Here is a 21,703-nt window from a genome sequence, read left to right on the forward strand (position 1 = left end):
GTGCAGAGGGTAGAGGGAACTATATATTGCTAAGCCACTAGAGCAGTGATGGCGAACCTATGACACGCGTGTCAGAGGTGACACGTGAACTCATTTTTTTTGGTTGATTTTTCTTTGTTAAATGGCATTTAAATATATAAAATAAATATCAAAATTATAAATCTTTGTTTTACTATGGTTGCAAATATCAAAAAATTTCTATATGTGACACGGCACCAGAGTTAAGTTAGGGTTTTTCAAAATGCTGACACGCCGAGCTCTAAAGTTCGCCATCACTGCACTAGAGCATGGCTCTGCCTGATGCGTTTATACCCAGGGCTCAGAGTAGACACTGAAGAATGACTGCCAATGAGACTAGAGGCAAGGTCCATATCATTAAAGACCTTGCACGCTAAGCTGGCAGTCATAGGAAGATTTTTTTTTTTGCAAGCCAGCCAGGAGAGTCATGAGAAGATTTCAAGCACTGACAGTGCATGAGAGATGGTAGATGAAGAAAAGGATGAGTTTAAGGAGAACACAATATTGGAGACTTTACAGCACCCATGAAAGAAGGGTTAAAAGACAGTGGAAAGAAAGAGGTGAAATGACTCAAGCTTTTTAGGAGGGAGAATCTAAGGTTTTAGGACTGCTTGGACATGACAAACTAATGAGAAGAAGAAATCTAGAACATCTCTCAGAATTCAGGCTAAGATCACAGGGCTAAGATTATAAGGTGAGTAGTCGTGTTATTCATACAGGGCTATTGGAAGATGAACAAGTTGTCACTGTTGATTATTTTTATTTTGGGGTATTTTGGAAGGAAGGATGTGAAGATAAAAACATTCCACTAGGAATGTTTTGAGAAACTATGACTCTAGACCTCAACAGCAAGGTCTAAATTGGAAATTCAAAAACTGGACATAACTAGCATTTGAGTGATTATGAAGCCAATGTAATAAGGTCATCGAGGAAAAGTGAGTATAGGACAGAATCTTGGAGTGTACCACCATAAGGCAGGAAACAAACACAGATGATAAAGTAGCAGCCAGTAACGCAGAAAGAAAAACATAGTCTAGTTTTTCTTTGAAATGAAATAGAGAAAAGGGCTCAAGGAGAGAGGGGCTTAGAGTGGCATATGCTACACTGAAATCAAGAAGGATAAAAAAAGAAGAAAAAGTGAGTATTGTTTTAGCAATGTATTTCAGTGTGTTGAAAAAAGTTAAGTTTCAATTAATAGACACATATTAATGTGGCACTTTAGTACTGAAAATCATCACTGGACTTTAATTCAATATATATATTCAACTCTCAAAAACAGGATTGCTTTAAACAATTCTTTTTACATGGCATCACAGGTTGGGTTCTCTAGCAGCAGATGCTGAGAAATGCCAAGCTAGAATCTGGGGTATAAAATGTTTAAGAGAGATCAACACTGAAAGGAAGGAGAGGGAGGAAGAATGTGCTCTATAGCGAGACTTGCCCCCTGAGAATGTCTCATACCAGCTGATATGCCTGGGCCTTTGTACCTCCACCTCACTCAGTCACTCATGTGGACTGCCCCCAGCAGGGCATTGAGTCAGGAGGTAGTTTCTATAGCTGAGTCAGATTCTGAAGGAGCAAGCAGCTGAAGTGCTCTCTCATAGCTTGGCAACAAGCCCTTCCTTGAAAGGGGTCTGGGCAGCACACATTCATTCGAACCGCATGTGGCTTGCAGTGTCTTTGGCCAAACATGTGAAGCAGAGCCTCATACGGCTATGATTACAGGTAGTTAAAGGATCCAACTATTGGTTCTTTACACCATATCACTATTATAAAGCTATTTCTCTGTCAATACAAACATGAAACAATTTTTGAGGTAAAAAGATTAAAGTATGGAACTACACTGTGGTTAGGTAAGAGTAAAAACCTGCACTATACAAAAATATCATAATCATATCTGCTTTTAGAATTAAGTCCTAGACATATTTTACATCTGAAAAAGTAGAAAATAAATGAAATATAAGACAATAACGCAGTTAAGCTGTTCCAATAATTTCTAAAACAAAGTAGAGGTTACATAGGTTGACAGGAACAAGATTTAATAAAAGCTTTTTCAAAAAGTGCTCTGTAATTGGACAGCCCTGAGGAAATAGAATGAGGCGATCATATTTGGTTATATAGTGCATTTATAACATTTGACATCTCCTCTTTTGCAAAATAAATTTCCTCTGTGCCAGCTGTAATTAGGTGCTGAGATAAGCCTTAATATTCTGCATATTTGATCAGGGCTGCCAGCAGCTGTCAGTTCACTGGCTCTGTTCTCATGTACAATGAAAACATCGAAGACATCTGTGGCTTGCCCTAAAATTAGTGCCAGAATTAGCCTTCTCTCCTTTATTGTGTAACCATCTTGGCTGTTTGCATAAGTAACAAGGGAACCTCCAGATATGGTTGCTGTATCTGTGAAGGAAAACTTTGAAAAGTAGCCAAATTGTCCTAGTGCCCAGCAAAACGCTTCAGTGCATGGGGTTTGAAGTCACACAGACCTGGGATTCAGACTTCAGTTTTTACTATTTACTTGTGACTTAGGGCAAGTAATTTACACTCTCTCAGCCACAATGTCTTTTTTGGTAAAATGGGAATGATAATAAGACCTACTTCATAGGATTGCTTTAAAGAACAATAAAGAAAACCTACATAAAGCACTTAGTGTACGCTGAGGGCTTAGTAAGCACTCACTAAGTGTTAGGAATCTTAATTCTTTTATCTAGTGCCCTTCCTAAGAAATAACAACTGCAGTGGCTCCAGCGGTTCTTAACCTGTGAGTCGCGAACAATGAAAATACATCCTGTATATCAGATGTTTACATTATGATTCATAACAGTAGCAAAATTACAATTATGAAGTAGCAACGAAAATAATTTTATGGTTGGGGGTCACCACAACATGAGGAACTGTATTAAAGGATTGCAGCATTAGGAAGGTTGAGAACCACTGCTTTAAAACATTCATTTTCTAGCTTCTGGTCAGGGCGGCAGAGTAGGTAAACGTGTGTGCACACGCATGTGTGTGTGTGTGTTTGTGTATGGTGTTCCAAAAAATGTATACACACTTTAACAGCTGATAGCTCAATTGATGTTTTTTTCTTTTCAGATTTAACCCATTGGAATTAATACTGTATAATAAGTGTGTATACATTATTGGAATACCCTGTATATTTGTGCATACACAAAGATATTAGGATTCTAGTCTTAACTTCAATTTTTTCTCACTAGGATTTAATAAATCCTCTGGCAGATATTGAGTAGGAATTAGTGTTTGATCTAGTTCTCTTTTCTTTACTGGATAGTTTCTGCTGATTATTTCTTCTCTGCAGAAATAATTACTTACTTGAATTATAGTGGCTAATGCCATTGTAGAGAAAAATAATCAATTCTGCTTTGGGTTGTTTTATTTTTTTCATCTGAATTTTGAACAAATTCAGACAAAGTCCTTGTCAATTGATTTCTAAGGACATTTCTGCAAATGTCTGCCACAGTGAGCTGCTGTGGTGGGTGGTTTCTGTCCATTCACTCAGCTTTACAGCTCTTAGTGCTCTGAGGGCTCCCTGCTACTAATGCTCTGTGCTATGATAGGGTGAGTTCTAAAGCCTGTTAGAGGTAAGAAGAGATGTACAACTTCTAGACTCAGTCCAAGCTGGAAAAGATTCTTCTGTTGGTATGTAGGCACTTCATGACACTCTCTGAGGGGCACCATTGAGCACATAGCATTTAACCACCTGGAATCCACAACATATCAGGCTAGTAGCTTCCAAACATGGCATCAGAATCACCTAGAGAGCTTTTTAACAAAATGCAGGCACCCTCTCACCCCAACCAACACTGTAAACCAATCATTTTCTTGACAATAATAATTTTTATATTTACCACTTAAACTTTTAATGTTGTTGTAATTTAACAGCTTTAATTTTTTCAGATTTCACTTCAATTATTCCTTCATACCTATTTTATAAAAGAAATGCAAGAGATATTTTCATTCTCCTTGACCATTTTCATGTGCTATTAGTGGGAATGTAAGCTGATGTATACATTTTGTAGAACAAATGACAATAGATGTCAACTTTAAGGTGTTTTAGGCCATTTAGACTTAGTGATTCTCAAAATACATCCTACAGAAATAGAGTGTCTTTGGCCAAACATGTGAAGCAGAGCCTCATACAGCTATGATTACAGGTAGTTAAAGGATCCAACTATTGGTTCTTTACCCCATATCACTATTATAAAGCTATATACACGCCGAGCTCAAAAGGTTTGCCATCACTGCCCTATCCCAAGGCTAGACTATTTACATTCCAGTTAAATTATAAGTAATAAAAATTGAACCACACCAGGCTTACCATCATACAACTGTCTTTTTTTCACCCATGATTATGTTTTGGGCATTCTATATTAGTACATACATAGTTACCCCTTTCTTTTTAATCACAGCCTTAATATTTTATAATGTTCTTCTTATAGAAGAACATTACAGGTGTGTATTATTTAGGATAGACTAACAAATAAAGAATAACCTTAAAGTCTCAGTGGTTCAATACGATAAATGTGCATTTTGTGCTAATATCACAGTCCTATGCAAGGGGGCTCTGCTCACAAAGTGATCAGAGATCTATCTGGTACTCCACCATTCTCCAGGTGCTTGGAGTCCCCTCCCTTAAACTGAAAGTTGAAGGAAGAGAGATTGCATTGAGGATGGTGCAGGAGACTTTTATAGACTAGGCCTAGTAGCAAACGTCACTTCAACCCACATTCTTTTGCCAGCACTTAATCATTACACCCTATCTACTTGGAAGAGAACCAGGGAAATAGAGACTAGCTGTGTGCCCTGGAGAAAAAGAAACAAGGTATGGTGCACACTGCCATAAGGAAGTGGAGGGAGATGTTCACTGCAGTGTTACTTATGAAAGCAAAGGCTGGAGAAAACCTAGGTATTCATAAACATAGGTTTGGTACCTTAGCTGTTTTGACTCAGTGGATAGAGCATCGGCCCGTGGACTGTCGGGTCCTGGGTTTGATTTCAGTCAAGGGCGAATACTTCAGTTGCAGGCTTGATCCTCAGAATGTAGAAGGCAACCAGTTGATGTGTGTTTCACACATCAATGTTTCTTTCTCTCTGTCTCTCCCCCTCCCTTCCATTCTCTCTAGTAATCAATGGAAAAATATCCTCGGGTGATAATTAGCAACAAACATAGGTGTGGTCAGTCCATATTATAAAATATTAAGGCTGTGATTAAAAAGAAAGGGGTAACTATGTGTGTACTAATATAGAATGCCCAAAACATAATCATGGGTGAAAAAAAGACAGTTGTATGATGGTAAGCCTGGTGTGGTTCAATTTTTATTACTTATAATTTAACTGGAATGTAAATAGTCTAGCCTTGGGATAGGGCAGTGATGGCGAACCTTTTGAGCTCGGCGTGTCAGCATTTTGAAAAACCCTAACTTAACTCTGGTGCCGTGTCACATATGGAAATTTTTTGATATTTGCAACCATAGTAAAACAAAGACTTATATTTTTGATATTTATTTTTATATATTTAAATGCCATTTAACAAAGAAAAATCAACCAAAAAAATGAGTTCACGTGTCACCTCTGACACACGTGTCATAGGTTTGCCATCACTGGGATAGGTTCTACTTAAAAAAAAATTAGCCCTGTTCACATAATGAAATGCTATGCAGTAAAAAGAATAAACAGCTCTCTATATATACTACTATAAAAATATCCCACCAAGGGTCATTAAGAGAGAAATTCAAGACACTGATCAGTGGATAAAAAATGCTAACTTTTATGTAAAATGAAAAATATGTGTATTCATATTATTTGTATGCACAAAGAAGCTAAAAACCCAGATAATGTTTTAGGGGAGGAAAACTCAGTGGGTGGGAAACAGGGAAACAAAACCTGGGTTAGGACAGGCACATATTTTGTAATGATTAACCTTTTGTACCTTTTAAAATTTGAATTGACTAGGCAAAGTATATTCTTTTAAACTCCAGTCCTGTAAAAGGAGAGGTCAGGCAATTAGAAGAAGAAGGGGTAAATCAAAACCTTTGTTGTAGACATGTTGACTTTGAGATTAGACAACCAAAGGGTGATGTCATGGAGCCGTTGGTCATACAAGTATGGATCTCAGGAGAGAAGTCTGAGCTAGAAATATAAATGTGGGAGTTTTCAGCATACAGATGATGTTTAAACTCAAGAGAATGGATGATATCACCTAGGGAGAGTGTAAATAAAGGAAAGAAAAGGGGAAATGACCAAGTTATTTGCAAGCTCAAGTTATTGCAAAATAATGCATGATCATGTCCAAATTTTGAAAATTGCCCAAAAGCACAAATAAGAAATAAAAATCATCTATAATCCTACTTTCTAGACATTAAATCTATTATCATTTTGTTATGTTTCCTTCCAGTCCTTTTTTCTCTGCATCTAAGAATATGTCATTATGAACCTCCTTGAATAAAAATCATAGTACATATTTGGAAATGAAACACAATCTTTACTGGAGTGTCTTGCAGACCATTAAAAGAGCATTCAATTTATATTCTGTAGAACATTTCTTTAAAATCCCTTTTTCCTACCTCCCCATCTTTCTCCCTGTCTGTCTCTCTCTCTCTCTCAGCTCTCTCAGCTCTCTCTGTCTCTCTCTCTCTCTCTCTCTGTCTCTCTCTCTCTCTCTCTCTCTCACACACACACACACACACACACACACACACACACACACACACCACAACAGCAGCAGCAACAATATAGTGACAGAACTCAAGAGTCCACTGCTTTCCTGAATACCCCAACCCTTCTTTTCCTTTGTATACAGGGCTCTGGCAGTTTTTTCCATCCCTCCTCCTGCCTCCTAAAATGTATATATATTCACAAACATGTTGCACTGGAGATCTTCCAATTGCCCTTCCAATCCCCTTCCCTAGCCTGTTCTGTGGCCTGGGAGGCTGACCTAAAAAGATGGTATCACCAGTCCCCTTTGCCTTCCGGCTTCCTGTTGTGTCTGCCGGTGCAGACCCTTGGCAGGAAGTTAGAAGAGAGGAGGGTGAGGTCAAGTTATTTTTTGCCTTGAATCCTCCATGCTGAGTTGTCAGCATGGGTTCCAGCAGTAGTCCCCACTCCTTGCCACATGAGGTCTAGGGAAGGTAACAGCCCCCAGTTGTCATTAACCCACGGATACTTCTGCATCTCTTGTTAGTGGCTTTAAACCTTGCTCACCCCTTCGTAAACAGTTCCTTAACTAAGCACTTCTCAATGACCCAGCATGAGTGTGCCATCTGTTTCCTGCCAGGACCCTGACTGATACAAACAACTCAAGCTCCTTTAAGTTCTCTTTTAATTTTCTTCATCTCCACAACCAAAGCCTGAGTTCTGAGTAGGCAATGACTCTTTGTTCATGATGGGGAGATTGAGTAATGTATAGAGAACGTTGTGACTATTTCGTGATAGTTTACACCACATGAGACATTAGTATAGATAATATGAATACATTTTTATGTGCACAAAGAAAATCTGTAAAGAGTGGTTAATCCTAGGGAGTCAGGGATTGGGTAGAAAGGGGAAGGCAGGCTTTCACTTTTTCTTTATGCATATTCGTTTTGATTTTGACTTTAATAGGCAGGTACAACTTCTAAAAAACATTTATATATTCAATTGTAAGGAACACAAAACAGATTCTGAATCAATGGACCTGGAATGGGGTTCTGGGGTAAGAAACAATGATGCAGCAATGCACTGAAGCAACCACTCTTGCAGAGCCACTGTGTGCGTTTTTCCACTCTTGGGTCCTGGGTGATGGGGGCTGACATCCAGCCTACAATCTACTCACCAACCTGACATTGAGCCCTATGTCCCTGGAAGAAGGGCTAGCTATTATTAATATGCACCTAAGTACCTTAAGACTGGTGCAGCCCACTCCTGCTTGCCTGGATCGGTGCTGATTTTCTGCCACTAATAACTTTTGGCTGTTGTCTTCACTGCTTCTACTAGGACAGAAACTTGAACTTGAGGCTTGAATTAGAGCTATGTTCTTGATACCTGAATCTTGCCTAACCTTTTTCCTGACTCTACTCCCAAATCCTACTTAGACTAACGCTGCTCAAATCCCTAAACCCTTAGCCTTTTTCTAGGATTCTCTACTAGAACAGATTTCTGCCCCCCAATTTTCCTGTCTGGCTCATTCCATTGTCCCCTGAGCCTCAGTTTAGAAACTACAATAATTCTCTTCTCAAACACCTTCTCTCCAGTGTTTAAATAGCTGTTTAAAAATCTGAATTTAACTTGATTTTCAATCCCTATTCATATTTGGCCTTTTTTTTTTCTTGAGCAGCTTCCATTTGGAGATACATGGAGTATTTTCATATTTTCCTTGCTGTAATGGTCATGACATAATGTCACTAAATCAACTCTGCCATTTCTAGAATAGTCTCATCTAAAAAAAAAAAATAGAATACTCTCATCTGCCCCAACCCTGATTCACCTAACTTTTTAATAAGCCATTTTATTTTGAACTGTTATAATTCTAAAGTAGTCATTGAAAATTGAATATATATTTTTCAAAAATAAGGAAGTATCCTTATGTCTCTTTACTATAAAATATTTTTAGAAATGATAATTACTACGTATGTATGTGGCTGTCTCCTAATTTGTGAAGGTTTCTGAAAAGAGCTGAGGTTTACAGTAGTTCTCTGGCACAGTTCCATTTGACTGTCCCTAAAACAAAGGGGCGGGGGGGGGGGGGCAGGAACCAATCACATCTCATCTGTGATTCACCTGCAAAACTTGCCTCACCTCTTCTGGAAGTTCGACATCAAATAACAAAGTAAGTCTCCATTCAACTTTGGTTCAGTAGACTCATATTCCATTATCTCTCCCTCCTACATAGGAGCAAGACTGAGTCACTCATTAATTTTTAAAGGGTTTCCTAAGAGACACCAGGAAAGATTTGCTAGTGATGGCGGCTGACAACTATGGAAGTACTAACAAGGGAAGCCATAAAATATCTCCCCTGGGAGTCTTTATGAAAAGCAAAATCAAATGGGTGTTGTTGAGAAGCAGTATTAGGAGGAGGTGGGAAACTTGAAACAGGTGAGGTGTCATCTGATTCTATGATTTTGTAGTAACAGATGGACTACTAATTAAAAACAAGAAGCAACAATCAATTAACAGAGTTGGTGGTTCCTGCATTCCCTGGGTCCTTTAACCACAGATTTATGCTAACTACATTCTCACCTTCTTTAAGCTTAATAAAATTTCCACCTCAGTTGCAGTGCAGTATTCACTATTATACAAACAGGAACTTGCTCTTTAATATCTGATAGAAACCTATTTCCCTCCTCCCATGTACTTTCGATCTCTGGTAGCACACAAAGATTTTTGATGTGGGTAGAATGTAGGATGTGGCTCTTTATTACACAAGTTATTACTCTTTATTACCCTCTGCTCAACCTCTATCCCTCTTGTATAGGAAAGTACAAGGCATGAATATAGCTTGCCCACGTCTCTTATTAACTCAAAACAGAATTCAGCTTGACACAAACAGTTTCCGTAATTGACCTCTCCATACAATTTACTGTATTAATCACATGCTAGTAATTACATCACTGGATGGCAATCAAATTGTTGCCATCCAGTAGACATAGCAGCAATCTTTTATCTTTACCTGTGAAATCAAATATTTTTTCACTTACATGTTTTATAGGTTTACCAACATTACTATGTACAAATGCCCACATAGAGCCATATATCTGGGTTTTTTTTTTCTTGTTATAGGAAAGATGATTTTAAACTATTTAAGTAAAAATGTTATATAAGGCAAAATATGCATATGCTTTGAAAAGAAATCAGAGTATAAGTAAAAATGTTTCATAATAGTTGAATTTCAAAAGCCAGGTAACTGCTGGAGAAGAATCAGGTGAAGCCTCAAGTGCTGTGGACCAGAGACATCTGTGCCCCTCTCTCTCCAGAGCCCTTAACCAGAACTCCTTCCAGTGCCACGACAGTGATGCGTGGTGATATTTATTTGTTGTACACTGAGATTTTTGAATTTTTAAATTCACAGTAACCAAATAACATTTCATTATTGAGCATTAGTATATGCCAAACACTGTTCTAAGTGCTTTCCTTGTTTTAGCTCATTTAAGACTCGTAACAACCCCATGAAATACCACTAGTGTTTTTTAAATATATTTTTATTGATTTCAGGGAGGAAGGGAGAGGGAGAGAGAGATAGAAACATCAAATGATGAGAGAGGATCACTGATCAGCTGCCTCCTGCATGCCCCACTGGGGATTGAGCCCAAAACCCAGACATGTGCCCTGACCAGAAATCAAACCATGACCTCCTGGTTCATAGGTTTACACTCAACTGAGTCACAATGGCCAGGCGAAATACCCCTAATATTATCTCCATATTACAATGAGGAAAGAGGATCAGAGAGATGAGTAACTTCAAAGGCACAAGAAAGGGAGTAGTGAAGCCAGGATTTGCACCATCCAAGGTCCAGGTAAGCTTTTATTATATGAGGGGGCTTTTGTATACAGAAAAGCATATTTATAATTGCCTACATTTTGGTTCATATTCATTATATTAAAATATAAATTTTAAAATGCTTTTCTTTATAAATTTTATATCAGATAAGAGCAATCACTGTACTTCTTTGATTAATGCTGAAATATCTCTCAAATTTATAGCTCAAATGCTTTTAAATATATATATGTATATATACATGTATATATACAGATATATATTCTGCATTAAGTTTTCCCCCCAAGAACAATGGAAATAACTTAATTTGCTTTGTAGTGTAGCTTTTCCCAAAATAAAGGCATTATCTGTTACTTTCAGAGATAAGTTTAAGCCTCATTCCTTAGAAAGTAAAAAATGCCTACAACTATGAAATGGCAAATCTTTACAGCTGCCACACCCATTAAGTTTTCTCCCCAAACTACCATTTTAAACACCCCATTATACCACAACACGCTCTTGCCTAAACTTGAAATCTTTTGAAATTAAGCTTGCCCTAACCTGCTTGGCTCAGTGAAGCGTCGGCCTGCGGACTGAAGAGTCCCAGGTTCGATTCGGTCAAGGGCATGTACCTTGGTTGCAAGCACATCCCCAGTAGGGGGCGTGCAGGAGGCAACTGATCGATGTTTCTCTCTCATCAATGTTTCTAACTCTCTATCCCTCTCCCTTCCTCTCTGTAAAAAATTAATAAAATATATTTTTTAAAAAAATTAAGCTCGATTTAAGAGGGGGTAAATGCAGGATGTTATTATCTATCTTTGATGACATAAAGAGTTGATACTGCCCAGCTGGTGTGGCCCAGTGGTTAAGCGTCAACCTATGAACCAGGTAGCCACGGTTCGATTCTTGGTCAGGGCACAGGCCTGGGTTGGGGACTTGATCCCCATAGTGGGGTATGCAGGAAGCAGCCAATCAATGATTCTCTATCATCATTGTTGTTTCAATCTCTCTCTCCCTCACCCTTCCTCTCTGAAATCAATAAAAATACATTAAATTTTTTAAAAAAAGAGTTGATACCCATGCCCAGGCTTTATACCAAAGGATATCTTCAAGATGGAAGTCTTGAAATATGAAACTATTTCCAACTCACCAATAATACCCACAAACTTTTCCCCATTAAGTAGGCTAAACATTTCCAGAGTATAGGCTCTAGTTCACTGCCTCCTTGATACCGCCATTGCCTAGGCCCCTGGGCATTTTCTTAGTGAATGGCACTATGGTGGCCACACATGGAGTTGTCTGCCTAGATCCTCTTCTCTGGAAATTGATCTCTAGCCTTGGATTGTTTCCCAGAAGCCAAGTCTGTGTTATATAACCCTGCAGCCCTGGCAACAGTTTCTTGGACTGGGGGCACTGATTCCAAGTGGGTCAGCTTGACTCTCTTAGAATTAGGAGAGAAAGAGAATGTCTCTCCATGTAGCTGAACCTGAAATATGCAAATTTGGAGGCTGTGGGCCAGCCATGAATTGTCTATCCCCTGTAGGTTGGCAGACAAGGAAGCCCATCTACACAAAGACAAGTGAAACTTATGTTCAGAGAAGAGAAATGCTTCCTGCATTCCTACAACAGTTACATTCCTGGCTTTGGGTTCTGTGGGTCGCCCCTGGAAGCCTTACAATAAATTGTTTTGGGGGGCTTAAGTTAACTCATAAGAGTTTCTGCTACTTGCAACTATTCTTTTTTTTACTTGCAACTGTTCTACCTGGAAGGGCACCACTAGTGATGATGCACTTGCTTGCCTTGACTCCACTCTCTCCTTTACACCCCAACCCAAACAGTCAAGAAGTTCAATCCATTTTAACTTTTTATATCTATTCAGTCTACTGCTCCTCTCTATCATCACTTACACATCTTAATTCAAGGTGCAAAACTTGAAGTCATATAGACCTAAGTTCAAGTCCCAGCCCTGCCATCTACTAACTGTGTGACATTAAGTTACTGAACCTTCCTAAAATGGGGATTAAAAGTAGTATTTACCTTATGACATAGCTGTAAGGATTGAACAATAGTGCATATAACAAAATGGGGCTGGGGATCGAAACTGCAACCCAGGTACAGTACATGCTCTTGACTGGAATCAAACCCACGACACTTTGGGTGCACAGGCTGGCACTCTAACCACTGAGAAACACCAGCCAGGGCTCCATGTTTATTTTAATGACTAAAATAATGTACAAAAGGACTTTTGCTTTATTACACTATATCTAAAGTTAATTTCATTTAATTCAGGTCTTCAAAAGGTAGGAAAATATTTATGTTAGAGGCCTGGTGCACAAAATTTATGCAAGGGGGGTCCCCTCAGCTAAGCCTGCACCCTCTCCAATCTGGGACCCCTCAGGGGATCAGGCCTAAACTGGCAGTCAGACATCCCTCTCACAATCCTGGACTGCAGGCTCCTAATCACTCACCTGCTTGCTTGCCTGCCTGGTCGCCCCTAACTGCCCGCCCTGCCAGCCTGATCACCCCTCACTGCCTCTGCATGCCAGCCTGATCGCCCCTCACTGCCCCCCCCCCCCGCCAGCCTGGTTGCCCCTAACTGCCCCCCACTGCCAGCCAGGTCGCCCCCAACTGTCCCCTCCCTGCTGGCCTGGTTGCTCCTAACTGCCCCCCCACCAGCCTGGTCACCCCTTACTGGCTCCCCTGCCACCCTGGTTGCCCCCAACTGCTCCCCCTGCCAGCCTAGTTGCCCCATGCAGCCTGCTGTTTAGTCGTTTGGTCGTCCCTCATTAAACCTTGCCGGCCTGGTTGCCCCACGCAGCCTGCACGTTCAGTCATTTGGTCGTCCCTCACTAACCCTCCTACCAGCTTGGTCATAGGCAGCCATCTTGTGAGGTTGTGAGGGTTAATTTGCATATTACCTCTTTATTATATAGGATATTCATAATGGACCTGATGTATCAGGTAATCTAGCTTTTTACATACATGTTTTATTAAATTTTGATGTTCTGAAAGTTATAAAAATGAGTTACACTGTAAGAAAATATTTTATCTTAAATGCAAATTCAGATGATAAAAATATTGAAAAACGTGCTGAATGTTAACAGATAAGCATCATGTTTAATAACTAAATTTAATTTGCTTCAATCCAAGAAGAAGAAATAAAGTTCCTCTCATTCTTTAAAAACTTGACTAGTAGGCAAGTCACTTGGCCTAAGTAAAGAGAATATAATTTTTCCTACATAGTGTTTTATGTTGAGTCCTGAGAATGCCTGTGCAACCATTTGTGTCTTATCTAACCAAAAAAAAAAGTTTGAGAGTGCAATTTCATTGTAGTAGTAAAATAAAGACTCAGGAATATTTTAAAATAGAAAAATATCTTTAGTTGAGCATGTTGATTATATTGCTACTACTGGTATTTCCTAATCCTATTTCCCCCATCCATATGCTTCTTCAGTGTACATTTTCTGTTAAAATTGAGGGTCAAAGAAAATCACACTTCTGGTTCCTTCTGATAGTGTGAACCCAAAATAGCAGCCAAAGAAGGCAAACATCTGTGAAGGCTTAGTCATAGCATTTACTCACTAGTGATACCTCCTAAAGTGCCATTATTTTTATTCTCAGAAAAAAAATTTACATGCTTCTTTAGCATCTTGACCAACAACCTCTAACAACCAAAGCAATCTTCCAGGCAAACAATGTATGCAGAAAAATAACCCCCCCCTCAAAATTTAAAGTGGGAGATAATGCATACATTCAAAGGATATGGAAATACACTAGTATAGGCATCAATCAATAAAAAATGGGATATAAAAATCAGATTTTCAAATTCAAAATATTTTACAGTAGTATTTTAAGGCAAAGACCTACTTTCACTGAATATAATCATATGTAGTAATGTAAGTGGTGTTTTCATGAGGTAAATGTCACTAGTTAAGTGTGACATATTAATATTTAAATTAATTAACAATCTACTGTTGTGAAAAAGTTCTTTCTTAAAACAGTTTTGTTGATTGTCCTAAAACATTGAGGGAAAGCACTGACTGTCCCATCACAGTTTCCAGCAATATCACAATGCCCATGATATCCATTCATTCATCCACCATTAAACAATATGGTATTCACCCTGGCCAGGTGGCTTAGTTGGCTGGAGCATCAACTTGCACACCAAAAGGTTATGGGTCAATCCCCAGTCAGGGTGCATACAGGAGGCAACCGATCAATGTTTCTCTCTCATATCAATGTTTTTCTCTTTCTCTTCCTTCCTCTCTCTCTAAAAATCAATAAAAACATATCCGTGGGTAAGGATTAAAAAAATTTTTTAATAAGAAAAAAAAACATTATGCTATTCTGAAAAGGGTCCATAGACTTCATCAGAGTGTCAATAGGGCTGGACACAAAAAAATGTAAGAACCCATGGATAAAAGAATGTATTATTCTGGCCTATTTATATTTATTCAACTAACAAATATTTATTAGAACTTACTTTGTTCCATGAACAAAGTCCTAATCAAAAATATTTTGAATGAATTTTGGGGAATGTGTTTAGAAAGGAAACATAGAACATAGTAAAGTATTAATTTAAACCACAATATAAATGGTACAAAAATAATGACACAAGGAAAGCCATAAATTTAGGGACACATCCATTTAAAGGATTTCTTAGCACTATGTAATTTGTTACTGCTAAGCTCTGACTACTATATAATCAGGCTGACAAATGACTAATACTGGGCAGGTCCAAACAAGTAAATTCTAGTTCTGTTTGGGATTCTGTCTCCCCATCTTTGTGCAGTCTTACAAGTTAATGGTCCTACCTCCCTTTGGGTTGTCAGTCCCTCTGTTCGTCTGAAAAAGCTTTATAATTTTTCTCTTCTAAACTACAAACACTGCATGGAGTAATTACCCAGAAGCTTAGAGCACATTTACTTTGTTTATGGGGCATTTTAAAATATTATATTCACGAGGGTAGAAAACACACAGATTTTAGAAAATGTGTGGCATTTTGATATAATATATCTGAAAAGGAAGATAGCAAAATGTAAATCTGCCAAAATTCATAGAACTCAGTTTTAGGAGTTGACCACTGATTATTTAAAAGAAATAAATCATAATTATAATGAAAAGTAAACATTGGTATTAATGAGTTTGAATCGAGAAGATTATATCAAAATTTGAACTTCAAAGCAGAAACCAAGTGAATGAATGACAAGTCTGCAAATGAAAGCTAACCCTTGATGGAAAGAGCTAATGGCATAACAGTGGTTCTCAACCTTCTGGCCCTTTAAATACAGTTCCTCATGTTGTGACCCAACCATAAAATTATTTTCGTTGCTACTTCATAACTGTAATGTTGCTACTGTTATGAATCGTAATGTAAATATCTGATATGCAGGATGGTCTTAGGCGACCCCTGTGAAAGGGTCGTTCGACCGCCAAAGGGGTCGCGACCCACAGGTTGAGAACCTCTGGCATAATACCTAGTCCCAGCAATGTGAAAAGGCATGAAGACCAGAAACATAGTAGCAACAGAAAAAAAGGAACAAGCCAACTCAACAGACAGTGGAGGAGGTTGGCATATGCTTCCTCCTTCCTCAGCCCACACAAAGGCAGGAATGAGCAGAGAACACCAGTGCAGCTGAGATCATGCTTTCCTGGTTCTTAATGTTATCTTCCGTGGTCTAAAAGATGGTGAATGCAGTATGTGATAAGTAATAAAACTGAATGTTTACCTTTGGGGACATTCTTCCCAGTCCCCCCACTACACACACATAAAACGTCCCTACTAACCAGAAGCCATTCACCTAATAGTAACTTCAGGTTTGAATGTCCCTTCTCTGATAGTAGGAGTCAAGGTCTTTGGAAGGTGATTAAGTCATGAAGGCAGAGCCCCTATACATGGAATTAGTGCCTTTATAAAAGAGGCCCAAGAAATCTCCATTGCCCCTTCTGCCATGTGAGGTTACAGCAAAAAGGCAGATATCTAAGAAACCATCTTCCACCAGATACCAAATTTGCCAGCACCTTTATCTTGGACTTGCCAGCCTTCAGAACTCTGAGAAATAAAATTCTGTTGTTTATAAGCTACTCAAACTCTGGCATTTTGTTATAGCAGCCCCAATAGACTAAGTTACATTTTACAGAGATAACTTCACTCTGATCATAATTTCTCTTCCTTTTAAAAACTAGATCAGGAACATATTCTTCTACACTTTCACATTCAATAGTTTTGTTTTCTGTTTTACCATAATAACATTTGTAATGACAGTCTTTACACCTTTGAGAGATGCTTTCTTTTGTGCCAAAGTACACAAAACAAAAAAGAGTAAGTAGCATCAAAAAGCATTCAAATTTAAACATAGGCATTACACTCCCAGATGCTGATGTCAGTTGTCAGTTATTGGTAAATATACTACTGTTGTCATCAAAATCTTGGAAGGAGGTAGGTGTTATAAAAGCCACATGAATCCTCCTTCATGGCTAAATAAGGTAGTTAAAGCTGTAATCTATAGTTTATCTCTTCAGAAACCTTCCTCAACACATCAGCAAAGGAAATTAAAATATTAATTAAACCCTTTTCATTAGATGTAGCCATGAAGACAATGCTTTCATGCTACCCAGATAATCTATAATAATAAAAGTGTAATATGCTAATTAGACCAAACAGCCGAACGACCTTCCAGGTGTCCTTCCGGACGACCTTCTGGACAAAGCCCCGGAGGCAAGCCACCGCAGCTGCAAGGGCCAAGTCCCTTGCACGAATTTTGTGTATCAGGCCTCTAGTGTTGTAATAAAATGAATAGGACATGAGAAATGTTACCGTATCTCAGAGCAAGCTTCCAACCAGGCATGATCAATTGGTCTTATTAAGAGTGGGCACCTGCGTTATTTCTCATGTGCTATACAAATAGTTGAAGGTTAATTAGCAGTATAACTAAGTAGTAATGCTGCCAGTCTCCTTCAGACAAACAAACAAAAAGAGTGGGTACCTGACCTCAAATGGGTCTATTGGTCTCTTTCTCAGGAATTTTAAAACTGGAACTGAGAGGAATAGATCCCCAAATTACCCCCAAGTGTCTCACCTCCTGTTTTTCACATACTTGTGTAGTCCCCTCCAACACTGAAGGGGGCTAACTTGTATAACTATATTAAAGAAAAACAGTATTATTTCCATGTATAGGTCATAGAAAATGTTACAGATTTATAATGCTGTATATAAATTATACATTAATAAAAATTAAAAATTAAAAATAAGTAGAATAATAAAATTTCAAAATAAATTACAGCCTCTGTCTTGCTCCTTTAATCACTCACTCTGTTTTTTGTGGGGGTTTTTAATACTCAACCGAGAATATTTTTCCATTGATTTTTAGAGAGAGTGGAAGAGAGAGAAGGAAAGACAGAGAGAAACATCCATGTAAGAGAAACACATTGATTGGGTTGCCAAGCCCACGGAGGAGGCTGCAACCCAGGTACATGCCCTTGACTGAGATCAAACCCAGGATCCTTCAGTCCACAGGCCCACGCTCTATCCACTGAGCCAAACCGGCTATGGCTGAGGAAGCCAGATAACATGTCGTGAGAACACTTAGACATCCCTATGAACATGTCCACATTGCATGGAACTGACACCTCCTGCCAACAATCAGTATTAACTTAGCAGGCAGATAAAAATTGGTCCGGTATTTTTAGGAAGTACCCTAAACCAGTCCTTTTATAGTTTATATTCATTAGCATTTTTACACACACACCTCTAAATATCATGATGCCTTAATCAATGATTCTCTCATCATTAATGTTTCTCTCATCATTAATGTTCTCCCTCTCCCTTCCTCTCTGAAATCAATAAAAATATATATTTTAAATAAATAAATAAATAAATATCATGATGCCTTATTTTCCAGGTAAACCCTGTGATTTCTGTTTCAAAGAGATGGTCATTGAAAAGAGTGATGTTCCCCGGAATAGGAAACTTAGAAAAAGCAAACCTGAAATTCTCAAGTGTGGTGATTCAGGGCAGCTTGCTGGGTTACATGACAGGGTATGGTTACTTCTAACAGGAACTGTCTGTTCTCAAGTACAATTCATTGCAACTGAGTTGTTGGAAACTTTGTTTTGTTTCATATTACCAGCTTCTGAAAGAAGTCAGTATTTGTGAGGTTTCAAGAAGTTTCCTCTGAAGTCAGCATTCCAATAAAACATGAACTAGATCAAGTCAGCACCCATGGAGTTGACCTGAGGACTTATTTCTGTAGCTCTGAAATCTCAGGGGGCTTTCCTCTCCTGGGCAAGTTCCCACTTTTTCACCATTTATCTTAAGAGTTAGTAAAGGTTATCTAAATGTCACCATGTGATTAGAAAGGTAGTCATGAGATTATGCTTGAGTATGATTCCAACCAATGATTTTTTATTTAAAAAGTTTTTTAAGTACTTGTAAGTTTTAAGTTTTAAAAATTTAAAAAAATAGTGAACTGAAAGAGTTTTATTGACCGGTTTGGCTCAGTAGATAGAGTGTCGGCCTGCGGACTAACAGGTCCCGGGTTCGATTCCAGTAAAGGGCATGTACCTTGGTTGCGGGCGCATCCCCAGTGGGGGGTGTGCAGGAGGCAGCTGATCGATGTTTCTCTCTCATCAATGTTTCTGGTTCTCTATCTCTCTCCCTTCCTCTCTGTGAAAAATCAAGAGTTTTATTATAAGTATGACTTTTAATGTCAGAACTACTTTAAAAGAGTAATAATTAAGCTTTTGGGACTGCATCTGGGCTCTCAAAATTCTAAATGCTCTTGTTCTCTAAAAGGATTAGTTTTCTCATTTCTCTAATAAGCAAAATTATAAGAGCAACTAAAATCTTGACAGTAAAGATAAAAATAAAAATACTTGTAAGTGAAAAAAGATCATCGAACTATGAATAAAATATTTATTTATTAACTAACTAGAGGCCCAGTGCATGAAATTCATGGGGGGATCCCTCAGCCTGGCCTGTGCCCTCTTGCAGTCCAGGAGCCCTTGGGGGATGTCCAACCAACAGCTTAGGCAGTCAGACATCCTTAGCGCTGCCGCTGAGGAGGTGGGAGAAGCTCCTGCCACCACCACTACATTCGTTCTGCGTTCACCAGCCGTGAGCCCAGCTTCTGGCTGAGCAGCACTCCCCCTGTGGGAGCACACTGACCACCAGGGGGCAGCTCCTGCATTGAGTGTCTGCCCCCTGGTAGTCAGTGCATGTCATAGCAACCGGTCTTTCCGCTGTTCGGTCAATTTGCATATTAGCCTTTTCTTAGATAGGATTATTAGTTATTAATAAGGGATAATGGGAGTACAGATGATAATTGTATTACTCCTCTTGTTTTGGCGGTAGGATAATAACTTCAAGGGGAAGGGTACATACTCCATCACAAGTTCTTTTGTTACTCCTGAGGCAATGTTGCCTTCAATCAATCTACCCCTCACTCACTCAGGCTCTGTGAAGCAAGCAGAATTCACAATGTAATTTTAAAACATTAGACTTAAGCCCTGACCAGTTTGGCTCAGTGGCTAGAGCGTTGGCCTGTAGACTGAAGAGTCCCAGGTTCAATTCCAGTCAAGGGCATGTACCTTGGTTGTGGGCACATCCCCAGTAGGGGGTGTGCAGGAGGCAGCTGATGGATGTTTCTCTCTCATGGATGTTCCTAACTCTCTATCCCTCTCCATTCCTCTCTGTAAAAAATCAATAAAATGTATTTTCAAAAAAAAACATTAGACTTAAGCTCCAAATGGAGTTTATCTTTAGGCAGCTTTTCTATCCCCTTGCAGCAAATAATAAAGATTCATTAAGGCAAAGATTGCCATCTTTAAAAATTTATTAAGAATCAAGTTTTTAAAACCTCAGTGAACCTCCTTTTGATAATTTTACCAGTCTCCAACTGGTTTTCAATGAAACTGATTATCATCATCAGAAAGCCAGTGAAGGGAAACATTGGAAGCTGTATTTTCTTGCTTGCGCTTATCTTTAGCCAAGTCTCCCTCTCAATTAGAACCTCAAGGAAGATTCTCTTGCTTCTTCTATCTACCATCTCCTGGTATCTTGATATTAATTATTTTCTTAAACTCCTTGGCATGTAATACAAACTTTACTTATCTCTTGGCCCCAGTAGGAAGTCTTCTTCATAAATAATATATAGCTCTTTGGCCTATTCATTAGAAGCATATTGCCCCTCACAAACCAGCTTCTTGAATATCCCTCAAGTGGATGTGTGTTGCACTGCCCAGATCCACCTTTATGACCAAGACACTCATTTCCATGGTTGCAGGAGTTTGGGCTACTGAGGGCTCACAACTCAATTCTCCCTCAGGGATTGCTCACCACCAAAGGAAGCTGCCTCATCCAAGGTCCACTCCTCTTCCCCAAGGGGTGCCCATATGCAAAAAGTGGCCATGTGCAGGATACAATTGTCCCCTCTTCTCAACTTCAGACAAGTCTGAAAGAACATCCTAGCTCTAAAGCTACCCATGGAATTCACAGAGGCCTTTGTTGTCCCTGCCGCACAGGTCAACTTCTCCTTCTGCCCAGTCCTGCTTCTTTACTATCCCAAAGGTGTCAATCCCAAAGACACTTCACAGTGAATTTCCTACATGCTAATCTCCGCTTCAGAGTCTGCTTCCTAGGAAGCCTAACCTGTGAGAATTCTTTTGGTCCTATTCAAACCACCACTTTCTGTTATCATTTAATAATCTCAAAATTTGGTGGTGACTTATATAGTCATGGTAGACTAACTTCTGTAATACACAATTCCAAAATGTTAGTGGTTTAACACAACAGAATGTGCTTCTTACTCATTTTGTGGTGCAGTGAAGTTCAATGGACAGAGGAGCAGTTATTTAGGGATCCAGACTCCATCCAGTTTTTGGCTCCACTTTTTTCTAGGAGTCTTGTCCTGCTGCTGAGAGATAAGGAAAGAAAATAAGAAAATGCATGGAAGGTTTGATGGCTTGAAAGGGTACAATCAATTCTACTAACATTCCATTGGCCAGAATGCAATCATATGGCCACACTAAGTCAAGGGAGGCTGATGATCCTTAGCAGTCTTTGCCACTCATTAATGGAATACTTGTGATTTTCAAGTATTTCCTTTTCCATGACAGGTGACATCTTTGTATCACCCTTCAACTTATAAAGACTGAAAACTCTACCTTTATTAAAGATTTTAAAAAGAGTCATGATCCCACCACTTGAATAAAAGTCAATGT

The 21,703-nt window shown here is 38.9% G+C and overlaps 1 non-coding gene across 1 annotated transcript; it reads left to right on the forward strand.

Moving 5' to 3' along the window:
- Positions 1-17,325: 17,325 nt before the first annotated feature.
- On the forward strand, positions 17,326-17,450 carry LOC139009647 (small nucleolar RNA SNORA19). The gene has a single exon (XR_011471369.1). It is a non-coding gene; the product is annotated as a small nucleolar RNA SNORA19 (small nucleolar RNA).
- Positions 17,451-21,703: the final 4,253 nt, after the last annotated feature.

The sequence above is a fragment of the Myotis yumanensis genome, unplaced genomic scaffold, assembly GCF_028538775.1.
Source record: "Myotis yumanensis isolate MYYU_CA2020_CCGP unplaced genomic scaffold, mMyoYum1.0.hap1 SCAF_4, whole genome shotgun sequence".
Lineage (NCBI taxonomy): Eukaryota > Metazoa > Chordata > Mammalia > Chiroptera > Vespertilionidae > Myotis > Myotis yumanensis.